At 33.3% G+C, this 7578-nt stretch overlaps 1 pseudogene; it reads right to left on the bottom strand.

Annotated features, from left to right (window-relative positions):
- Positions 1-5063: 5063 nt before the first annotated feature.
- Positions 5064-5746, bottom strand: LOC132422493 (GTP-binding nuclear protein Ran-like; annotated as a pseudogene).
- Positions 5747-7578: the final 1832 nt, after the last annotated feature.

Genomic DNA, 7578 nt, shown 5'->3' with positions numbered 1-7578 from the left:
ATAATGAAAAAGGGATCAGACCATTTGCTATATATGATTCGGTAGAGGAAGCGTTTGGTCAATCAGAATTTCAGCTAGAGTTGTCTTAGGACCTCTGATGAAATTAGAAAAATAGTAGAAATAAATTGTCAAGGGAACTGATGTAAGTGTTATCTAATGATCCAGCACAAAAAATTAGCAATTCAGGAGACTCAAGTGTGCATAGGTTGAAAGATCATTAACTCTGAAACAGGATTTTTCTTTTCATTTGGCATTGATATCATTTCCATCTCATACTCTGGGGTGAGCCTGTCCAGTGAAAAACACTGCCCCTGAGTGCTTCATGCTTGAGCACTGAGGGCTTTATTCCTCCATTAGAGGGCATGCTTTATTCTGCTATTTGAATTAATCAAGAAAATTTACTGCTAGTTTACAATTTGCATAGCACTACTGACACCAAGTAAGAGCCTTTCATTTCTCTAAAAGCAATATTTGTTGTTTGCTTTACGGTTTCTTTATTCATGGGATTTTACTTCCACTGCCTCCTTGAATGTTTGTTTCTAAATCTGTTGCCTAAGCACTTAGCTTGCTTCTAATCCTTTGCATCACTAATAACTCAGCCTTTCCAAGCCAGTGGGTCACTAAATTGCACTTATTTTTCTTTCTGAATAAAAAATATATAGTATTTTATACTTTTTCATCAGTTATTGCTTGTTCATCCTTGCTTCAAATGTATATTAGCATAATTATATTTTTCAAAATCTTAACTTTTCTTCTCAAAGATAAAGACATGAGTCTGTGAGACTACATAGTACTTGGTGAATTTTAAGTGTCGTAAAGATAATCATCAGATAGAGTATCAGGGAAAAAATTAACTTCTATTCCAAAATATCTTTGTTAGGTTTAAATGTGGCCTATGGTATAAGTCACTCTGTTTAGTGGTACTCAGGAAGAACAGTGATGTATGTTTAATTTTTATAAATAGAAGTATATTTTCTAAAATGACCATGAATTTTTACATCTTGCAGTACATGAGAATAATGTTTTATTTACACTCTCATTTATTACTAAATGTTCTTAATAATTTACCTTTTGTAAACTGATACATAAAAAATATAACAATATATTAATTTTAATATGTTTGTTAGTGACATAAACAATATTTCTGGTCATTTGTCTTTATCTTCTGTCGTTATTTGTTTATACCCTATTCTCATACTTTTTTATTAGTTTGTAGAAACTCTAGGAACACAAATCTCTTATTATAAGGGATATTTTCTCTCAATCTTATATTTGTACATCCTCTATGGTGTCTTCAAATATAAACAGACATTCACAAACAAATCCATATAGTAAAATCTGTCAGTTTTTGTCTTCACATCTGGATCTTTTCATTGATTAAAAATTAGTTGTAAAAACAAGCCACTGTAAATATACTCTTCCATATGCTCAATTGTATTTTTGAAGGTTTTTTTTTCATTTTTCGATTGCAGCTTTTTAATCCATTTGAAACACATTTATGGTGGTTTGAGGTCAGGACCAAGCTTCATCTTTCAATATGGATAAACAACTATTTCAAGGCTGTTTAATTACTTGAAATGGCAAGCTTTTCATGAATCATATGCCCATACATGCATATATCTATCTCTACATTTTAAATTCTGGCTCATCAATATCTTTGTTTATTTTTCAATTTGTTTTACTGAGATTTTTTTTTTTTAATTTAAGTCTATAGACATTTTATCCAATGTTAAGAAAGTATGGAATAAAGTTCAATAATTTCTTGGTTTCTCTCCTATAATTCCTTTCTTTCTTTTACTTGAAAAATATTTATCGACGTGTCTACTGTAGGTCAGAAATACCCAATAGTAAACAGGAAAAAGGTAACACTAGGAAGAAAGAAAAAGCAGTAGTATAAACAGATAAATGCAACTGAAAATTGTGTAAGTACTGTTAAATGATTTTCCCATCCAAGAGGATTTTATTGCAGAAAGATAGTTACTAATGTTTTTAGTTTGTTTAATGTTTAAATTATTAATTGTAATTACATTTATTCTAAAGATCTTAAAAAACACACGATATATCTTTTTTTTACTTTTATAATAATAGTTATCTTGAAAAGTAATTTCATATTTCCTTATACTAATTTTACTATTTAAACAAATCATTTTGTTGACTACTTCTAAGTGCTTCAAATACTATAACAATACAGAAATCATTAACTATAAAAGTTTATTTCTTCTCCTATACTATTTAAAGGAATTGCATTATGTAATTTATTCATTTTCTCATTTTCTTCATACTTTTTCCCATACTTTTCAAGGATAGAATCATAATCTCAGAACTAGAAATAAAATAGCATAATATCTCTGCCTAGGTTATGGGTTGTGATTTGCCAACAATTGACTTCTAATTCAACTATGAGGCCTGATTGTACCTACTAAGGTGTCTCAATAATCTTTATTTAAACATTGTTCTAGGCCACTTTTAAACATCATATTAATTTTCTAAGTCACATAACCCTCTAAACTTGTGCATTTCCTTGTAATCTGAAGCTTTTTCAGTGTGTAACCATGTCTACCAAGTTTAATTTTCTTTATCTCCCATGTTCCTTAAATATTTAGAAACATCAAGTGGCATCACATACTATATTTTACAGGGTGGTCCAGAGTTTATATATCCTAGGAATTCAGAGATTGGGTATGCAGTCTGGTTTTCTCTAAGCAGTAGATCAAGCTACTATCCTTCATCAGATTTGGGGAATGCTTTCTACCTGACCATTCCGTAAAAACTGGAACTGATAAGCATTTCTGTTTCTAGTGTATGTCCTACTTTTACCAGAATAGTTTGGCTTATTCACAGTTCCCTTTATTTATCCTTCTCTATTTTTGAGTGGGAAAAAATTAGTAAACCACAGTTTTTATACAGACAAATGCTTAATATTATGGAATAATCATATATATATATATATAAACCAATAATGGTTATTACTATATAATAATAATATATAAAACAAATAATTTGAATTTTTATTCTCTCTTGTTATCCATTACCACTGCCTAGTCAATAGGCTTCCTATTAACATTAACTCCTTTAACATTTAGATACTTCTATTTTTGAAAGCCTTTTTGCTTTCTGGAACAAAGTGTTCTGGCGCTATCTTCAGTGCAGGCATATCTGTTTGAATATAATGCACACGTTCCTGAAAGATCTTGCATTCTGTAAAATCACCACTAACAATCACAGGGCTTATGGAGAAAATGGCACTGGCTAAATCATATGTAGCTATGTAAACAGAGTACTAACAAAAACAGTAATTGGCATCTTGGGAAATAACTGGGGCAGATCAGGCAAACAGCACAGGTTTTCTGGAAGTTGCCTTGGGAGATATTAAAATTGCACAAAAATAATAGGGATGAAACTTTGGCTTGTGGGAGGTACAGAATCAATGCAGAGGGAAGTGACGCTCTAGGCAAGTAAAACCTACCTTGAGCCTAGAACGCTTTAGTGGTGGGATTATAGCTCTCCGGAGTAAACTCAGGGCAGAGACCCATTTTCAATTTTCCAAAAATAGAGATGAAGGGACTCTTGCCTACGAAATAACCAAGCTTACTACCTTTTGTTGAGGGTTACAATTAGCCATTATTTTGGCTCACTTCCTTCAGTAAATCAGACATGAATCCACACAGCCTTTTTTTTTTTTTTTTTGCGGTACGCGGGCCTCTCACTGTTGTGGCCTCTCTCATTGCGGAGCACAGGCTCCACGCAGGCTCAGCGGCCATGGCTCACGGGCCCAGCCGCTCCGCGGCATGTGGGATCTTCCCAGACCGGGGCACGAACCCGTGTCGCCTGCATCGGCAGGCGGACTCTCAACCACGGCGCCACCAGGGAAGCCCCCACACAACTGTTTTTTAACTTACACTCAACTCTCCCCTCGTTATTAATGATGTAGGAATAAAAATGGTTAATGGAAGGATGTTATCGCAGAAGGAAATTTCTTGCAACAGCATGGAAGCAGCTTCTTTGAAACAGTTTGTAATTTTTTTTTTAATTTAGAAATAATGTTGGAGATAAAAATCTGTGAGCTCATATTTAAATTTTAAAAAATCTCGGGACTCATAGAAAATAGTTTGAGAGAACAAATATAAAACATCCATCATTCACATTTTGACAACACATATAACATTTTCTTCTTTTTGGTCCTGAGTTTACATTGATACTTCTGATTTTCACTTACATTTCCAAATGCTTTAATCTTTTATAAATAAAACCTAATTTTCTCTATATCAATGCATATTTATATCTTTCACTTTTAACCTAAACTGGGATTATATCTCATTTACTTTTATAACTCTCCAAGTGTTTATTGAACAAGTCAAAATTTTTCTAAGACACAGAAAAAATAATAAATAATGCTGATAGATTTTTCTAATGATAGATTACCCTACTTTCGTGGAATAAACCCTGTTTGTCCTGATTCATTTTGATTTAAGTACTACTGAATGGCTTGATATTCTAAGATTTTATTTATATTTTGTCATTTCTTCAAAATAAAATTTATAATGTTTTTGTGCTGTTATAACCTGGTAAGATGATTGGATAAGATTTTTTATATTTTCTATGTTATGGAACATTTTAAATAAAATCGAAACTGTCCCTTGTCAATTTTGTTAATTTATGCTTCACTATAAAAACATCCATTTGCTTATTTTTTTTTTTTAGATATTTGAAATACAACTTTATTCTGATTCTAAATGGAAAGAAATGGGAATGACAGTAACAAACAAGATTCCACCACTGAATATTGTGATGTGACTATAGCAGTCTTATACGTGAAACTCAAGGAGGAAATAACTGTGTCCCAAAATACATAAATATGCAGGTACAAAAAAAATGAAGGTTTTTTTTTTTTTTTTAACTGCCACATTCACTCCGAAGCCCATTCATCTCTTTCAGCATCCCAAAGATTAATCACATGCTCTGCTTAGCTATATAATAAAGAGGCAAACATGTTGTACCACTGACATCACAGGTCAGTTGCCTATAAAACTAGACTTCTGACGCTGGGCTCCAGCTTCACTTTCTCACGGGTCATCATCTTCATCCAGGAGGGCAGTTGTCTGAGCAACCTCTAGATCGTGCTTGTACTGCACTGCCAACGCTGGGTCCATGACCACCTCTGGCGGGGCAAAAGCAGGCATGGCAACAAACTCTAAGTTAGGGTCTCCGATCAGTTTTCTAGCAAGCCAGAGGAAGCTTTTCAAAGTTGTAGTTACTTTTGGCAGAAATGTCATAGTACTGATGATTCTTCTTTCGGTGGAAGACAATTGACTTTGCCTTAACCTTTCTGTCCTTAATGTCCACTTTGTTGCCACACAACACGATGGGGATGTGATCTCTATGCCAGGTCTCTATGCCAGTTATGCACATTCTTGTAAGTAACTCTCGATGTTACATCAAACATTATAATGGCACACTGAGCTTGGATATAATAGCCATCTCTCAATCCACCAAATTTCTCCTGACCAGCTGTATCCCATACATTGAACTTAACAGGTCATCTGTTGGTATGGAACACAAGGGGATGGACCTCAACACCCAAGGTAGCTACATACTTCTAAAATTCACCAGTCAGATGACATCTCACAAATGTAGTTTTACCAGTACCACCATCCCCAATCAATACCAATTTGAACTGAAATTGGGGTTCTACTTGGGCAGCCATGGTGATGCTACTTCCAGAAGCGTCTCTGCGCTCGTCTGACTGAGGGCTCCATTTGCTTAGTTTTTAGAATGCATTTGTCCAAAGTTGCACATCATATTATTTTACATGATTTTATTACCTTTCATATCTGTGGCTATATGTTACATTATTTCATCTTTTCAGTCATAGACAGGCACTGGTATCATACATTAAAAAGAGACAAATATTTATTTGTCAGGTTATATTTTCATTGTTATATTAATTTTATATATTCGAATGTAGTGGATATTTTAATATCCAAAAAGGAGAAAAATATCTAAATGAAAATGTGAACTCCAAGTAAACAGCATTTATCTAACACAAACAACAAATAGTATATAAACAAAGAAAAGAAACCTAGGTTCTAAACCTAGATATCTATGACCTTGAGTAATTTACTTAATTTTCTACGTGACTTACATAATGCTTGTTATTACAAATTGGATCTCAGTAATATCACTCTAAATAGGAAAGTGTTCCCCGGGTAGGGGAGTGTGTGTGTGTGTGTGTGTGTGTGTGTGTGTGTGTGTGTGTGTGTGTGTGTGTGTGTGGTGTGAGCACACGTGCATGTACATGTGCGCGTGCATGCACATATGCACATATTTTACAAACTACAAACTACTCAGAACAAACAATAATGCAAAATGGAGAATTAAGCTTTTTATCTATTATAGCCACTGGTTTTGTCAAATGTATACCAAAATCTTTCATAGATGTAACACATTTTTCCCTCTTAATAAGAGGTTTTTATACCCAAGTATCCAAATCTCATTAACTCTATCAATATGACCATGGGTACATCCTCACTGGGAAAACCTTCCTAGAATTTTCTCATTTGACTAACACTGTACATTGTCTTATTTGATTAAATAATTTAAATCGAATGAAGGATTCCAAGGAGATCTTTTTTTGCAAAGAAAAAATATTTAACCCTGTAATGAGTGGCAGATACCAATCTTTGTTAAACTTTGAATTTAATTTCTCAAATATAATTCTCTTTGAATGGCACTGTACTTATGAAGTGTCCAAACCCTTCTTGCAAATTATAGATTAATCACAAGGATGCATTTTTATTGTTCAATTTCCTCTAATACAGAAAAAATCATTCAAATAAAAATGTAAAATAAATGGATACAATTAAGTAATCTTATCTTTCTGTAATACTCTAGGTATACTGTATTCTATAGGACCATTGATACAGAGATATTGATAATATCTCAATCACTATTTATTGCTGCCTGAAACAATCACTATTTGTTACGGTCCAAATCAGTCCTGATCTAGTTTATAATAAATCGAAATAGGACCAAGGCATACAAGATATCACCAAATGTTATTTTATCTACAAAATGAGGATAATTTTAACAAAATGAACATTCTTAAAGGCTTTTTGGAAATAGTTCATACACATTATAAGCATGTGATGCCTAATAGGTTTCTTTATGCTTTACACTAGTCATTATTATTATATTAAAATTAATGGGCATAGCAAGAATGGTTATTGTTCAGTCTGAAATGATAGAACACATTTTTTAATCTTTTTCTTTAACTCATATTATTTATTTATTTATTATTATTTTTTAACATCTTTATTGGAGTATAATTGCTTTACAATGGCGTGTTAGTTTCTGCTATATAACAAAGTGAATCAGCTATAGGTATACATATATCCCCATATGCCCTCTCTCTTGCATCTCCCTCCCACCCTCCCTATCCCACCCCTCAAGGTGGTCACAAAGCACCGAGCTGATCTCCCTGTGCTATGTGGATGCTTCCCACTAGCTATCTATTTTACATTTGGTAGTGTATATATGTCCATGCCACTCTCTCACTTCGTCCCAGCTTACCCTTCCAAC

This window comes from Delphinus delphis, chromosome 3 (assembly GCF_949987515.2).
Source record: "Delphinus delphis chromosome 3, mDelDel1.2, whole genome shotgun sequence".
In the NCBI taxonomy this organism is placed as follows: Eukaryota; Metazoa; Chordata; class Mammalia; order Artiodactyla; family Delphinidae; genus Delphinus; species Delphinus delphis.
The sequence above is the reverse complement of the archived record's forward strand: the minus strand, read 5'-3'. Positions and strand labels throughout refer to the sequence as shown.